The sequence below is a fragment of the Mandrillus leucophaeus genome, unplaced genomic scaffold (genome assembly GCF_000951045.1).
Source record: "Mandrillus leucophaeus isolate KB7577 unplaced genomic scaffold, Mleu.le_1.0 Scaffold1630, whole genome shotgun sequence".
Taxonomy (NCBI): Eukaryota; Metazoa; Chordata; class Mammalia; order Primates; family Cercopithecidae; genus Mandrillus; species Mandrillus leucophaeus.
Genome location: NW_012101622.1, coordinates 99,479 through 116,140, shown reverse-complemented (window position 1 = coordinate 116,140; position 16,662 = coordinate 99,479). Strand labels below are relative to the sequence as shown.

General features: G+C 46.4%; 1 pseudogene across 1 annotated transcript; it reads right to left on the bottom strand.

Annotated features, from left to right (window-relative positions):
• Positions 1-5,152: 5,152 nt before the first annotated feature.
• Positions 5,153-7,066, bottom strand: LOC105536836 (annotated as a pseudogene). Its single transcript, XR_001005630.1, has one exon. The product of XR_001005630.1 is annotated as a 60S ribosomal protein L15-like (transcript).
• Positions 7,067-16,662: the final 9,596 nt, after the last annotated feature.

Here is a 16,662-nt window from a genome sequence, read left to right as displayed (position 1 = left end):
AGTCGCCCAGGTGTTTCTATTGTTAGACTTCCTAGGGTCGCCAGGGAGTATCTCCCTTTAAAATGCTCGGTGTCTTCTGTATGTCTCTACCATTAGTCTGCCTGGGATCAGCCAGTATCCTCTACCATTAGAACGCCTGGTGTCTCCCAGGTGTCTCTATAATTAGATTGCTTGGGTAAGCTAAGAGTCTCTCTCATTTAAATTCATGTGGTCGCCCAGGTGTCATTATTCTTAGACTGCCTAGTGTCAGCCAAGAGTCTCTGGTATTAGGATGACACCTGATGTCGCCCTGGTATCTCTATAATTAAACTACCTTGGGTTGGGTTTGGTCAAGAGTTTCTCTCATCAAAATGTCTAAAATCGACTAGGTATTTTTATCATTAGACTGGCTGGGGTCGGCCAGGGTTCTCTCCCATCAGAATGCCTGGCATCGGCCGGGAGTCTTTTGGATTAGAATACTTGGGGTGAACCTGGTGTCTTTATTATAATGCCTAGGGTCTTCTTGGAGTCTGCTATTAGAAAGCATGCTGTAGCCCATGTGTCTGTATCATTAGACTCACTAGCGTCGGCTGGGAGTCTCTTTAATTAGAATGCCTGAGGTGGGCTGGAAGTCTTTCCCCTTGGCATTCCTGTGGTTGGCAAGAAGTCTTTCCCATTAGAATTCCTGGGATCGCTCAGTTTTCTCTATCATTAGAATGCCTGGGATCTGCCATGAATCTCTGTCTTTAGAATGCCTTATGTCCCCTGGTGTCTCTCCCATTAGAATGCCTGACGTCGTCCAGTCGTCTTTATCATTAGAATGCCTGGAATAGGCAGGGAGTCTCTTCCAGTAGAATGCCTACTGTCGCCCAGGGGTCTTTATTATTAGACAGCCTGCGTTTGGTCAAGAGCCTCTCCCATTTGAATGCCTGGCACTGCCCAGGTGTTTCCATCATTAGACTGACTAGGTTTGGCCAGGAGTCGTTCACATTAGAATGCCTGTGGTCGCCTGGGTGTCTCTACAATGAGAATGTCTAGGTTCTTCCAGGAGTCTCTCCCATTCGAACGCCTGGGGTCACCTGGGTGTCTGTATCATTACACTGCCTTAGTTCTGCCAGAAATCTCTTATTTTAGAATGCCTGTGATCGACCTCGAGTCTCTCCCATTAGAATGTCTTGGGTTGCCTAGCTGTCTCTATCATTGAACTGCCTAGTGTCTCCCGGGAGCCTCTTCCATTAGAATGACTGTGTCGCCAGTTGTTCCTATCTTTAGACTGCCTGGGGTCAGACCGAAATCTCTCCCTTTAGAATTCTAGGAATCGCACAGTTATCTCTATCATTAGACTGCCTAGTGTTATCGTGGAGTCTCTCCCATTGAAATGCCTCGTGTCTCCCAGGTGTCTTTATTATTAGATTACATGATGTCAGCTAAGAGTTGCTGTCTTTAGAATGCCTGCAGTGGGCCAGAAATTTCTCCCATTTGAATGCCTGAGGTGCTTTAACTGTCTCTGTTATTAGACTGACTGGAATCAGTTGGAATATCTTCTATTAGAATGCCTGGAGAGGCCCAGGTGTCTCTCTTGACTACACCTGCCTGTGGTCAGCCAGGTGTCTCTGCCACAAGAATGCCAGGATTTGCCAAGTTGTCTCTATCATTAGGCTGCTTGGGGTCAACTGGGAGTCTCTCATTAGAATGCCTTGTGTCACCCAGGTGTCTCTGTCTTTAGAATGCCTGAGTTTAGCCATGAGTCTCTCCCATTAGAATGTCTTGGGTCACCCAAGTGTCTCTAGCCTTAGACTGCTTGGGGTCAGACATGTTTCTCTGACATTAGAATGCATGGGGCAGCTGATAGTCTGTCTCTAATTATAATGCCCTGTTGTCGCCTAGGTGTCTATATCATTAGAATGCCTAAGGTCCTCCAGGAGTCTCTCCCATTAGAATGCCAGGTGTTTCCATCATTAGACTGCCTGCGGTTGGCTATATATCTCTCTCATTAGAATGCCTGGGGTCACCCAGGTGGCTCTACTCTACTGACCTGGGTCCACCAGGAATCTCTTCCATTATAATGCCTGGGTTTTCCAGCCTTCCTGGGCTTGGCCAGGAGTCTCTCCCATTAGAATGCCTGCGGTCACCCTGGTGTCTCTATCATTAGCCTGCCTGTATTCGGCCAGGAGTCTTTCCAATTAGAATGCCTGGGGTCTCTATTACTATAATGACTGAAATAGCCCTGTGTGCCTATAATTAGACTGTCAGGGGTCAGCCAGGTGTCTCTCCCATTAGAATGCCTGTGGCCCCTCAGGTGTCTTTATCCTAAGATTGCCTGTGGTTGGCCACAAGTCTCCCATTAAAATGCCTGGGGTCTGCTGGGAGTCTCTCCCATTAGAATGCCTGGGGTTGATATTGTGTCTCTATCATTAGATTGCCTGGGATCACTGGGAGTCTCTCCCGTTAGAGTGCCTGTGATGCACCAGGTGTCTTTATTCTTAGACAGCCTGGAGTAGGTCACGAGTCTTTCCCATTAGAATGACTGGATCGGTAAGGAGTCTCTCTCATTAGAATGCCTGGGGTCGGCAGGAAGTCTCTTCCATTAGAGTATCTGTCCTCTCCCGGGTGTCTCTACCTTTGAAATGCTTCGGTTTAGATGAAATCTCTTCCATTAAAATGCCTTGGGTCTTTAAGCTGTCTCTATCTTTAGAATTTATGGGGTCAGCCAGCAGACTCTCCCATTCGAATGTCTAGTGTCACCCAGATGTCTCTATAAAGAGACTGTCCTGTTTTGGCCAGGAGACTCTACCACTATAATGCGTGGGGTTTCCCAGCTGTCCCTATAATTAGACTGCCTGAAGTCAACAAAGTGTCTCTCCCATTAGAATGCCTGAGGTCGCCCAGGTGTCTTCATTCTCAGACTGTCTCGGGTCATACAGGAGTCTTTTCTACTAGAATGCCTGGGATCTGCAGAACGTATCTCCCATTAGAATGCCTGGAGTCACCCAGGTGTCTCTATCATTAGACTGGATGAGGTTGGGTCAGAGTCTTTCCCATTAGAATGCCTAGGGTCACTGAGGTGTCTCTATAATTAGACTGCCTGGGTAAGGCCAAAAGTCTATCCCTTTAAAATGCCTGTTGTCACCTGGTTGTCTTTATCTTTAGACTGCCTTGTGTCCGCCAGAAATCTCGTCTATTAGAATGCCTGTGGTCGTCGGGGCTTCTGTAACATTATAATGACCCGGTTGCCTAGGTGTCTTTTTTATTAGACTGCCTGGGTTCGGCCGGGGTTCTCTATCAGACTGCCTGGGGGTGCTCAGGTGTCTCTAATAATCAAACTGCCTGGGGTTAGACAGGAGTCTCTCTAGTCTGAATGCCTGGATTAAACCAGGTGTCTCCATCATTAGACTGCCTTCTGTCAGCTATGAGTCTCTCCCCTTAGAATGCTGGAGGTCGTCCAGGTGTTTCTGTAATTAGACTACCTGAAGTCAGTCCAATGGAATGTCTGATGTCACTCATGGGTCTCTATCATTAGACTGCCTCAGGTCGGCCAGGAGCTTCTCTTATTAGAATGCCTGGGGTCACCCAGGTGTCTCTATAATTAGAATGCTTGGGGTCGGCAAGGAGTCTCTCCATGTAGAATGCCTGGAGTGATTCAGGTATCTCTATTCTTAGACTTTCTTGGATTGTCCTGGGGTCTCTCATTAGAATGCTTGGGGTCGGCCTTGGGTATCTCCTGTTAGAATGCCTGGAGTTGCCCAGGTATCTCTATCATTAGACTGCCTGGGGTCTACTGAGAATCTCTCCCCTTAGAATGCCCATGGTCACCCAAATGTCTCTATCACTAGGCTGTCTGGGGTCTGCCAAATGTCTCTCCCATTAGAATTCCTGGGGTCTCTATCATTAGACTGCCTCAGATCGGCCAGGAGGACCTTTTATTAGAATGCCTGGGGTCACACAGGTGTCTCTATAATTAGAATGCTTGGGGTCAACAAGAAGCTCTCCCTGTAGAATGCCCAAGGTCACCCAAATGTCTCTATCACTAGGCTGTCTGGTGTCTGCCAAGTGTCTCTCCCATTAGAATGCCCGGGGTCACCCATGTGTCTCTATCATTAGTCTGGTGTCAGCCAAGAGTCTCCCATTAGAATACCTTCAGCTGGCCGGGAGTCTCTTCCATTACAATGCCTGGGATAGTCCGGGAGTCTTTCCTATTAAAATGCTTGGGATCGCCTAGTTGTCTCTATCATTAGGCTCTCTCGGTTTGGACAGGAGACTACCATTAGCATGTCGGTGGTCGCCCAGGTGTCTCTATCATTAAACGACCTGGGAATGGCCAAGAGTCTCTCCCATTAGATTGCCTGAGGTTGGCCGGAGGTCTCTCCCATTAGAATGCCTGCGGTCTCCCAGGTGTCTCTATCATTAGAATGCATGGGTTTGGCTGAAATTCTCTCCCATTAAAAGGCCTTGAGTCGTTCAGGTGTCTGTATCATTAAAATGAATGGGGTCGGCTGGCAGTGTCTCCCATTAGAATGCCTGCTGTCACCAAGATGTCTCTATAAAGACTGGTTTTGCTTGACCAGGTGTCCTTATTCTTAGACTGCCTGTGATCGTCCAGGAGTCTCTTTCATTAGAATACCTGGGATCAACCAAATGTCTCTCCAATTATAGTGACTGTGGGCGCCCAAGTGTCTCTATAATTAGACTGCCTGGGGTCAACAGGAAGTCTCCCATTAAAATGCCTGTGGCAAACCAGGTGTCTCCATTATTACACTGCCTAGTGTCAGCCAGGAGTCTCTGCCATTAGAATGCTTGTGGTCGGTGGAGAGTCTTTTCTGTTAGAATGCCTGGGGTCTCCAAGGTGTCTCTATTATTAGACTGCCAGAAGCCTGGGGCTCTCCGGGAGTCTCTCCAATTAGAATGCCTGGAGTCGCCCAGGTGTCTCTATTTTTAGACTGCCAGAAGTCAGCCAGAAGTCTCTCTCATTAGAATGCTTGCCGTCGCCCAGTAGGCTTTATTTTTAGAATGCCCGTGGTGGGGCAAGAGGCCTTTACATGAAAATGCTGGGTGTCACCCAGATGTGTCTATCCTTAGACTGTCTGTGGCTGGTGGAAACTGTCTCCCATTAGAATGCCTGAAATCACCCAGGTGTTTGGGTTTTTTTGTTTGTTTTTAGTTTAATAGACATTTATTCCTTTAGTTGAGCAACCTCTACACAATTAAAATGTATGACTTAAGATCTTTTTTTGTGTGTGTGAAGAAATTTAGGTCTCAAGAACTTGCATGAACTTGCTATGAATGCTTCCTGGAATTCAATTAACTGAGCCTTTGAAACCCCTAGAGAAGATAGGAGAAAAATGGTTCAGAGAAATGAGTTTTTAAGTTTAAGTCAGAATTTAGAATTGGGCAATTCCTTGTCTACCTTTTTTTTTACACTCAAATCCACCCTGGGAAACGGTCTAGTGTCCTGGAAGACATGGTACAAACAGAAATGCAATGTGGTGGTATACTCAGTCAAAGTGGGAGCACCAGAGATGGCCCTACTTTGCGGAATGGTAAGGATTTTTAGGGTAGTTTGGCCAGGAACAAGAGAAGTAACTGCAGAAAACACCTACGGTTGGAAGCCATGCGCTTATGAACTTTTCTGTAGCCTATGGGAGTGCACAGAATGGGTAACCCAAGATGTTTTTAAGACTGACTGGACTAAGAATGAGGTACTTATAGCCAACTACTTTCCCCCCTAATGTGACTGAAGGGATTCATAATGATCACAATTAGCACTACATTTAAGTATTTTAGGATTGACTTCTCACACTTGAAAGGTATTTATCTAATGGTCACTGGCTTACCAGCTTCCCACTCTAGCATCCATTGCTAGCTTACCAATCTTAAAGGTAATTTTATCTCACATTCAATTTGAAAACACAACAGGGTTAATACCACTACCACTAATCATTGAGCTACATGAAGCCACGGCACTGAATCAGAAGCTTTCACCTTTTGTATGTGAATTTAAAATGGTACTATGGAGGTGGAGGCAATTTTCTTCAGGCTAACCCATATTTTCTAAAGCCCAATTTAAAAAGTCTGTGCCTGTCAAACTAAAAAAACTCAGCCACTTGAAAGTAAGCCAGCAGAGCATTGCCATCACCCCAACAAAGTTGCAGGTTTCATCACATGCACCAGACAAATCTACGGGGCTAGTTTTAGTTGTCTTAAAGAATTTATTTTAAACCAATTATACCACAGTATGTTTTATACACTGACATACAACTCCCTAATAAGATAAAGCAAAGACAAAAAAAGTTTATCTTATTAGAAACAAGATACACCACCACTTATTCTCTTCAAACATTATTAACTTTCTTACTTTGACAAAGCATTCAGGAAACAATCTGCAGACTAGTTTTAACAGAAAAATAACACCTGTCAGCAGACATGACTGTCCTAAACAGTTTATTAGGTATGAATTTTACAAACTTTACTTATATTAGTGGTAACGGTGGAGCTGGAGAGTATTGTACCTTCTCCAAGATGCCCGGCGAGAACCACGAATAGTGTGGTAGAACTTAAGGCCCTTTCCAAGGCCACTGCTCTTTTGGCCTGCAGATGTCAGCCCATGCATCTCCCAGTGCTTGTGGACTGATTTGGTGATCCACTGGGTGTCAGGATTTCTTCTGATAGCTTTATGAAACGGATCAATGAGGATAACCTCAAAAAACTCGTATGTGAAACCTTCTCCAACCCAGTAAGAATTCAGGACTCTCAGAGCCCCAGAGTGGAGTCCAGTTCGCTCCTCTGCAACGGACTGAAGGCTTCAAGAAAACTTTAGCTGGGTAACCCCATGATGAACAGGCTTGCTGTAAAATGAACCCTTAGGAACTGGGCGTTTTTAGTCACCATGGTAAACACAAATCCTATATATAATGAAAGCTTGCTTGGCCTTGTAACCCAGTCAGCGCCATTTATCAGGCCAGGTGGGGCAGGGATCCCTGTGGAGGGCAGAGAGTTGGTGGTACAGCCAGCAGCGGACCCTCAGAAGAAACCACATGACATCAGACTGCTTCTTTCTTCATAGCTCCTGGATGTACTTGCATGCACACATCTTGGCTTACCTGATGGCTACCACCAGACGGAAAGGGGCCACCCAGGTGTCTTTATCATTAGATTGCCTGCGGTCGGCTGGGAATGTTTTCCATTAGAGTGTCTGGTGTCACTCAGAAGTCTTACTCTTCAGATTGCCTGAGGTTGGCCAGGAGTTTCTTCATTAGAATTCCTGGGGTCAGGTGAAAGTCTCTCTTATTAGAATGACTGGGGTCATTCAGGTGTCTGTATGATTATAGTATCTCGGGTCACCCAGAATCTCTTGTATTAGAATGCCTGGGGTAGCCTAGGTGTCTTTATGATTAGACTGCTTGGTCTCTGTCATGGGTCTCTCCCATTAGAATGCCTGGGGTGGCACAGGTTTCTCTATTATTAGACTGCATGCTGTCAGCCAGGAGTCTCTCCCATTAGAATGCCTAGAGTCACCCGGGGCTCTGTAGCATTAGACTTGCTGGGGTCAGCCAGAAGTCTCCACATTAGAATGCTTGGGGTTGGAGGGAGTATCTCCCATTAGAATGGCTGGGGTCGTCCAGGTGTCTTTCATTTTAGAATGCCTAAGATCATGAGGTTTCTCTATAAGGAGACCATTGGGTCAGTCATGAGTCTCTCCTGAAGGAATACCCGGTATCTGCTGAAAATTTCTCACATTAAAATGTCATAAAATTGCTTGTAGTCTGTTGGGAGCTTTTTCTATTAGAATGCCTGTCATCTCCAAGGTGACTCTATTTTTAGAAAACCTGGGGCCATCTGAGAGTCTCTTTAATTAGAATGTCTGGAGTCATCCATTTGTCTCTATCATTAGAATTCCTGAATTTGTCCAGGAGTCTCTCCCATTACAATGGCATGGGTCGCCCAAATGTCTCCATCATTAGAATGTCTGCCGTTGACCATGAGTCTCTCCCATAGGAATACCTGGGATCACCCTGGTGTCTCTATCATGAGACTGCCTTGAGTCAGCCAGGAGTCTCTCCCATTAGAATGCCTGGGTTTGCCTAAATGTCTCTGTAGTTAGGCTGCCTGGCTCTTCTGTGAGTCTCTCCCATTAAAATACCTGGAGTCGCCCAAGTGTCTCCATCACTAAGCTGCCTGGAATTGGCCAGGAATCTCTCCCTCTCCCAGTCAAATGCCTGGGGTCGTCCAGGTGTCTCTATCACTAGTCTGCCTGGTTTCAACTGGGAGTCTCTTCCATTAGACTGCCTGGGGTTTTTCAGGTAGCTCCTTCACAGTTATTAGATTGCCTGTGGTCATACCAGAAATCTCTCCCATTAAAATTTCTAACATTGCCCAGGTGTCTCTATAATTACACTGAGAGGGATTGGTTAGTAGTTTCTCCCATTAAAATTCCTGTGGTTTCCCAAGTGTCTCTATACTTAGACTGCCTGCTGTTGGCCAGGAGTCTCTCATTAGAATGCCTGAGGTCGTCCCGGACTTCCTCCCATTAGAATGCCTGGGGTCGCCCAGGTGACTCTACCATTAGACTGCCTGGGTTCCACCGAATGTCCCTCCCATTACAATGCCTGAGGTTGCACAAGTGTCTTTATTATTATGCTGCCAGGGTTTGGCCAGAAGTCTCCCTCATTAGAATGCCTGGGGTAGCTCCGGAACCTCTAACCTTAAACTGCCAGAGGTTGCCCTAAGTCTCTCCCAAGAGAATACTTGGGGTCAGCTGAGAACCTCTTCAATTAGAATGACTTGGGTTGCCCAGGTGGCTCATCATTAGAATGCCTGTATTAGGCTGGGAGTCTCACCCATTAGAATGCCTGGGGTAATTTAGATGTCTGTAGAATTAGACTGCCTGAGGGTCAGCCAGAAATAATACCTGTGTTTGACTGGGAGTTTTTCCCATTAGAACGCGTATGGTTGCTCATGTTTCTCTATCATTAGAATGTCTGGAGTCATTCGGCCGGGAGACTCTCCCATTAGAATGTCTGTAGCCACCCAGGTGTCTCTATCATTAAACTGCCTGGCATCGACTGGGAGTCTCTGAACTAGAATGCCTTGGGTCAACCAGGTGTTTCTGTCATTTGACTGCCTGGTGTCAGAGAAAAGTCTCCTCATTAGAACGCATGGAATTGGCCAAGAGTCTCAACCATTCGAATTACTTGCGTTATCCAGGTGTCTGTATCATTAGATTCCCTAGGGTCAGCTGGGAATCTCTCACATTAAAAATGCGTGGCGTCACACAGGTGTCTGTATCATTAGAATGCCTGGGGTCGGCCTGGTGTTTTTCCCATTAGAATGCCTGGGATCATCCAATTGTCTCTACCATTAGACTTCCTGGGGTCGGCCGGAAGTCTCTCCAATTAGAATGACTGGAGTCTCCCAGGGGTCACTATTATTGGAATTCCTAGGGTCAGTCAGGAGTTGCTCCCGTTAGAATGCCTTGGGCTGACTGGGAGTCTCTCCCTTTAGAACGTGTGGGATTGCCCAGGTACCTCTAACATTAGACTGCCTGGAGTTGGCTAGGAGTCTCTCTCATTAGAAAACCTGTGGTCACCTAGGTGTCTATTTAATTATTCTACCAGGAATCCACCAGGAGTCTCTCACATGACAATCCCTGTGGTTGCCCATTTTTCTCCATCATTGGACAGACTGGGGTCAGCTGAGAGTCTCTCTCATTCAAATGCCTGGGGTCGCTTAGGTGCCTCTAACATTAGACTGCCTGGGTTCATCCAAAAGTTTCTCCCGTTAGAATGCCTGAAGATGCCAATGTGTGTCTATAATTAGAATGCCTGGGGTGTGCCAGGAGTTTCTCCCATCAGAATGCCAGAGGTTGTCCACGTGTCTCTATTCTTAAAAGGCCTGTGTTCTGCCAGGAGTCTTGCATTAGAATGCCTGGTGTTGGCTGAAATTCTCTTTCACTAGAATGCTTGGTATCCCCCTGGTGTCTCTATTATTAGACGGTCTGGCGTTGGCAGTGAGTCTCTTTCATTACAATGCCTGAGGTTGCCCAGGTGTCTCTATCATTAGACTACTTAGGGTTAGGCAAGAGCCTTTTCCATTTGAATTCCTAGTGTCGCCCAGGTGTCTCTATAATTAGACTCCCTGGGTTCAACCAGGAGTCCCTCCCATTAGAATGCCTGGGGTCGTTTAGGTGTCTGTATCCTTAAACTGCCCGGGTTCAGCCAGCAGTCTCCCATTAGAATGTTTGGGGTAGGCTGGAAGCCTCTCCAATTAGAATGCCTGGGGTCACCCAGGTGTCTCTATTACTGGAGTCAGTGGGGAGTCTCACCACCATTAGAATGCCTACGGTCATCTAGGTGTCTCCATAATTAGACTAGACTTTGTGTGGTCAGCCAAAAGTCTCTTCCAAAAGAATGCCTGCATTCTTTCAGAAGTCTCTCCCATTAGAATGCCTGAAGCCGCTCATGTCTGTCTATAATTAGACTGCCAGTGGTGGGTCAGGAATCTCTCCCATTAGAATGCCTGAGGACACCAAGCTGTCTTTATCATGAGACTCTTTGGCATAGCCCAGGTGTCTTTATCATTAGACTTCCTGGGATTGGCCAGAAGTATCTTTCATTAGAATGCCTGCAGTCACCCAGGTGTCTCTATCGTTAGAGTTCCTAAGGTAGGCAGGGAGTATCTCCCATTAAAATGCCTGGCGTCTCCCAGGTGTCTCTACCATTAGTCTACCTGGGGTCAGCCAGTATCCTCTACCAATAGAATGCCTGATGTCTCGCAGGTGTCTCTATAATTAGTTTGCATGTGTAACCTAAGAGTCTCTCCCATTTAAATTAGTGGGTTCGCCCAGGTGTCATTATTCTTAGGCTGCCTAGTGTTGTCTCTGGTATTAGGATGACACCTGATGTTGCCCTGGTGTCTCTACGATTAAACTACCTGGGGTTGGGGTTGGCCAAGAGTCTCTCTCATTAAAATGCCTAAAATCGAGTAGGTGTTTTTATCATGAGACTGCCTGAGGTCGGCCAGGGTTCTCTCCCATCAGAATGCCTGGCATCGGCCAGGAGTCTTTTGGATTAGAATTCGTGGGGTGAGCTGGGTGTCTTTATTATAATGCCTAGGGTCTTCTTGGAGTCTCTGCCATTAGAAAGCATGCTGTCGCCCATGCGTCTGTATCATTAGACTCACTGGGGTCAGCTGGGAGTCTCTTTTATTAGAATGCCTGGGGTGGGCTGAAAGTCTTTCCCATTAGCATTCCTTTGTTCGGCAAGGAGTTTTTCCCATTAAAATTCCTGGGATCGTTCAGTTTTCTCTATCATTAGAATGTCTGGGATCTGCCATGAATCTCTCTCATTAGAATGCCTTATGTCACCCAGGTGTTTCTTCCATTAGAATGTCTGGCATCGCCCAGTCATCTTTATCATTAGAATTCCTGGAATAGACCGGGAGTCTCTCCCAGTAGAATCTCTACTGTTGCCCAGGGGTCTTTATTATTAGAGAGCCTGGGTTTGGCCAAGAGTCTCTCCCTTTAGAATGCCTGGCATTGCCCTAGTGTTTCTATCATTAGACTGTCTAGGTTTGGTGAGGAGTCGTTCACATTAGAATAACTGCAGTCTCCCGGGTGTCTCTACAATTAGAATGTCTAAGTTCTTCCAGGAGTCTCTAACATTCGAGAGCCTGGGGTCATCCCGGTGTCTCTGTCATTAGACTGCCTTAGTTCTGCCAGAAATCTCTTATTTTAGAATGCCTGTGATCAACCTCAAATCTCTCCCATTACAATGCTTGAGTTGCCTAGGTGTCTCTATCATTGAACTGCCTAATGTCTCCTGGGAGCCTGTTCCATTAGAATGCCAGTGTCACCCAGTTGTTCCTATCCTTAGACTGCCTGGGGTCAGACGGGAACCTCTCCCATTAGAATGCCAAGAATTGCCCAGTTATGTCTATCATTAGACTGCGTAGTGTTATCCAGGAGTGTTATCTCCCATTAACATGCCTCGTGTCTCCCAGGTGTCTTTATTATTAGATAGCATGGTGTCGGCCAAGAGTTGCTACCATTAGAATGCCTGAGGTCGTTTAGCTGTCTCTGTTATTAGACTGACTGGAATCAGTGGGAATATCTTCTATTAGAATGCCTGGAGAGGCCCAGGTGTCTCTCTTGACCACACCTGCCTGTGGTCAGCCAGGTGTCTCTCCCACAACAATGCCAGAAATCATCAAGTTTTCTCTATCATTAGGCTGCTTGGGGTCAGCCGGGAGTCTCTCCCATTGGAATTCCTTGTGTCTCCCAGGTATCTCTATCTTTAGAACGCCTGAGGTCGACCAGGTATCTCTCCCATTAGAATGTCTTGGGTCACCGAAGTGTTTCTATCCTTAGACTGCTTGGGGTCTTACATGTTTCTCTGCCATTAGAATGCATGGGGCAGCTGATAGTCTCTCTCTAATTACAATGTTCTTTTTTTCACCCAGGTGTCTTTATCATTAGAATGCCTAAGGTCTTCCAGGAGTCTCCCCCATTAGAATGCTTGGGATCACCCAGGTGTTTCCATCATTCGAGTGCCTGCAGTTCGCTGTAAATCTCTCACATTATAATGCCTCGGTTCACCCTGGTGGCTCTATTACACTGGCCTGGGTCCACCAGGAGTCTCTTCCATTATAATGCCTGGGTTTTCCCAGTCTTCCTGTGCTTGACCATGAGTCTCTCCCATTAGAATGCCTGGGGTCGCCCAGGTGTCTCTATCATTAGGCTGCCTGTATTCAGCCAGGAGTCTTTCCAATTACAATGCCTGGGGTCTCTATTATTAGAATGACTGTAATAGCCCCGTGTGCCTATAAATAGACTGTCGGTGATCAGTCAGGTGTCTTTCCCATTAGAATGCCTGTGGCCCCTCAGGTTTCTTTATCCTAAGATTGCTTGTGGTTGGCCACAAGTCTCTCATTAAAATGCCTGGGTTCCACTGGGAGTCTCTCCCATTAGAATGCCTATGATGCACTAGATGTCTTTATTCTTAGACAGCCTGGGGTAGGCCATGAATGTTACCCATTAGAATGATTGGATCGGTCAGGATTCTCTCCCATTAGATTATCTGGCCTCGGCAGGAGTCTCTTCCATTAGACTATCTGAGCTCTCCCAGCTGTCTCTCCCTTTAAAATGCTTCTATTTAGACAAAAGTATCTCCCATTAAAATGCCTTGGGTCATTAAGCTGTCTCTATCATTAGAATTTATGCAGTCAGCCAGCAGACTTTCCTATTCGAATGTCTTGTGTCACCCAGATGTCTCTATAATGAGACTGCCCTGGGTCGGCCAGGAGACTCTAACATTATAATACGTGGGGTGACCCAGGGTTTCCTATAATTAGACTGCCTGTGGTCAAAAAAGTCTCTCCCATTAGAATGCTGGGTGTCACCCAGGTGTCTTCATTCTTAGACTGTCTCGGGTCAGCCAGGAGTATTGTCCACTAGAATGCCTGGGGTGTGTCAAAAGTCTCTCCCATTAGAATGCCTGGAGTCACCCAGGTGTCTCTATCATTTGATTGGATGGGATTGGGTCAGAGGTTCTCCCATTAGCATGCCTGGGGGTCACCGATGTGTCTCTATAATTAGACTGCCTGGGTGAGCCCAAAAGTCTCTCCCTTTAAAATGCCCGTTATTTCCTGGTTGTCTCTATCCTTAGATTGCCTTGGGTTGGCCAGAAGTCTCATCTATTAGAATGCCTGTGGTTGTCAGGATTTCTCTTACATTATAATGATGGGGGTTGCCTATGTGTCTTTTTTTATTAGAGTGCCTGGGGTCGGACAGGTGTCTCTACTAGACTGAATGGGGTTGCCCAGGTGTCTCTAATAATCAAACTGCCTGGGGTTGGACAGGAGTCTCTCTAATCTGAATGCGTGGAATAAACCAGATGTCTCTATCATTAGACTGCGTTGTGTTTGCTAGGAGTCTCTCCCTTTAGGATGCTGGAGGTCCCCCAAGTGTTTCTGTAATTAGACTACCTGAAGTCGGTCCAGTGGAGTGCCTGATGTCAGTCATGTGTCTCTATCATTAGACTGCCTCAGGTCGTCCAGGAGCTTCTCTTACTAGAATGCCTGGGTTCACCCAGGTGTTTCTATAATTAGAATGCTTGGGGTCAGCCAGGAGTCTCTCCCTGTTGAATGCCTGGTGTGACTCAGATCTCTCTATTCTTAGACTTCCTGGGGTTGGCTTCAGGTTTGTCATTGGAATGCTTGGGGTCGGCCTGCGGTATCTCCTATTAGAATGCCTGGGGTTGGCTAAGAGTCTCTCTCATTAGAGTGCCTCGGGTAGCCCAGGCGTCTCTGTCATGAGAGTGTCTCTGGTCTACCGAGAGTGTCTCCGTTTAGAATGAAAAAGGCCACCCAAATGTCTAGGCTGTCCAGGGTCTGCCATGTATCTAGGCTTTACAATAGGCTGTCTGGAGTCTACCAAGTGTCTCTCCCATTAGAATTCCTGGGGTCACCAAGGTGTCTCTATCATTACACTGCCAAGGGTCGACCGGGAGTTTCTCCCATTAGAATGCCTAGGGTCACCCAGGTGTCTCTATTGTTAGACTGCCTAGATTCGGCCAGGAGTCTCTCTTATGAGAATTCCTGGGTTCAAACAGGTTACTGTATCATTAATCTACCTAGTATCACACAGGAGTCTTTAGCATTAAAATGTCCAGGATTGGATGGGAGCCTTTCCCATTTCAATGCCTGGGGTTGCCCAAGCGTCTCTATCCTTAGAATACCTAGGATTGGCCAGTAGTCTCTCCCATTAGAATGTCTGGGATCACTAAGATGTCTCTATTAGTAGACTCCCTGGGGTTGGCCAAGAGTCTTTTCCATTAAAATGTCTGGGGTTGCCCAGGGGTCTCTGTCATTAAATTGCTTGCAGTTGATTGGGAGTTTCTCCCATTAGAATGCCTGTGGGCAGCTAGGAGTCTCTCTCGTTATAATGCCTGGGATCATCCAGCTGTCTCTATCATCAGACTGCCTGGGGTCACCCCGGAGTCTCTCCCACTGGAATGCCTGGTTTCACCCAGATGTGTCTATAATTAGACTACCTGGGCTTGGCCTGGAGTCTCATTCATTAGAAGGCCTGGAATCGCCCAGGTGTCTGTATTACTAGACAGCCTGGGCTCCACTGGGAATCTCTCCCATTAGAATGCCTGAGGTCACCCAGGTGCCTCTATAATTAGACGGCCTGGAGTCGAGCAGGAGCCTTATCAACCAAAATGCCGGGGATTGCCCAGGTTTCTCTATAATTAGAATGTTTGGGGTCAGCAAAATGTCTCTCCGAAGTCCCCCAGGTGTGTCCAGAAAGACTTCGGTCTCCCCAGTGTCTCTATCTGTTGTGGGAAGTCACGGACCCTGAATGGAGGGACTGGCTGAAGCCATGGCAGAAGAATATAAATTGTGAAGATTTTGTGGACATTTATTAGTTCCCCAAATTAATACTTTTATAATTTCTTCTGTCTTTACTGCAATCTCAGAACTTAAATTATGAAGATTTCATGGACACTTATCACTTCCCCAATCAATAGCCTTGTGATTTCCTATGCCTGTCTTTATTTTAATCTCTTAATGCCATCATCTTCATATGCTGAGGAGGATGTATGTCACCTCAGGACCCTGTGATGATTGCACTAACTGCACAAATTGTAGAGCATGTGTGTGAACAATATGAAATCTGGGCACCTTGAAAAAAGAACAGGATAAAAGCAATGTTCAGGGAATAAGGGAGATAACCTTAAGCCCTGACTTCCGGTGAGCTGGGCAGAAAACAGCCATATTTCTCTTCTTTCAAAAGGAAATAGAAGAAATATTGCTGAATTCTTTTTCTCAGCAAGGAACATCCCTGAGAAAGATAATGCATCCCTGAGGGGAGGCCTCTAAAATGGCCGCTTTGGGGGCAGTTGTCTTTTATGGTCATAGACAAAGGAATGAAATAAGCCCCGGACTCCCATAGTGCTCCTCAGCTTATTAGGACGAGGAAATTCCTGGCTAATAAATTATAGTTAGACTGGTTCTCTGCTTTTGAACCTTGTTTATCAATGACAATGCATGCACAGCTGGACATGGAAGTTCATTAGTGATTCTAGTTTGGCGCCCTGACCTCCTGTCTTGTGATGTTTTGTTGTCCTTAAAGCATGTGATCTCTGTGACCCACATCCTATTCATACACTCCCTCCCCTTTTGAAAATCGCTAATAAAAACTTGCTGGTTTTATGGCTCAGGGAACATCACAGAACCTGTCGACATGTGATGTCTCCCCCAGACACCCAGCTTTAAAATTTCTCTCTTTTGTACTCTTTCCCTTTATTTCTCAGACCAGTTGACACTTAGGGAAGTAGAAAACAACCACATTGAATATCGGAGGTGGGATTCCCCTGATATCTATCATTAGAATGCATGGGGCTGACTGAAAGCTTTTCCCATTAGAATGCCTTGGGTCACACAGGTGTCTCTCTTATTAGACTGCCTGGGGTAGGACAACAGTCTTTGCTATCAGAAAGCCTTTGGTCATTCAGGTGTCTTTGTCATTAGAATGTCTGGGCTCCACCAGGAGTCTCTCCCATTAGGATGCCTAGGGTCGTCCAGATGTCTCTTTCATTAGATGGCCTGGGATCAGCCAAAAGTCTCTCCAATTAGAATTCCTGGGTTCGGCTTCTAGTTTCTCCTATGCTTGAGGTCACGCACTTG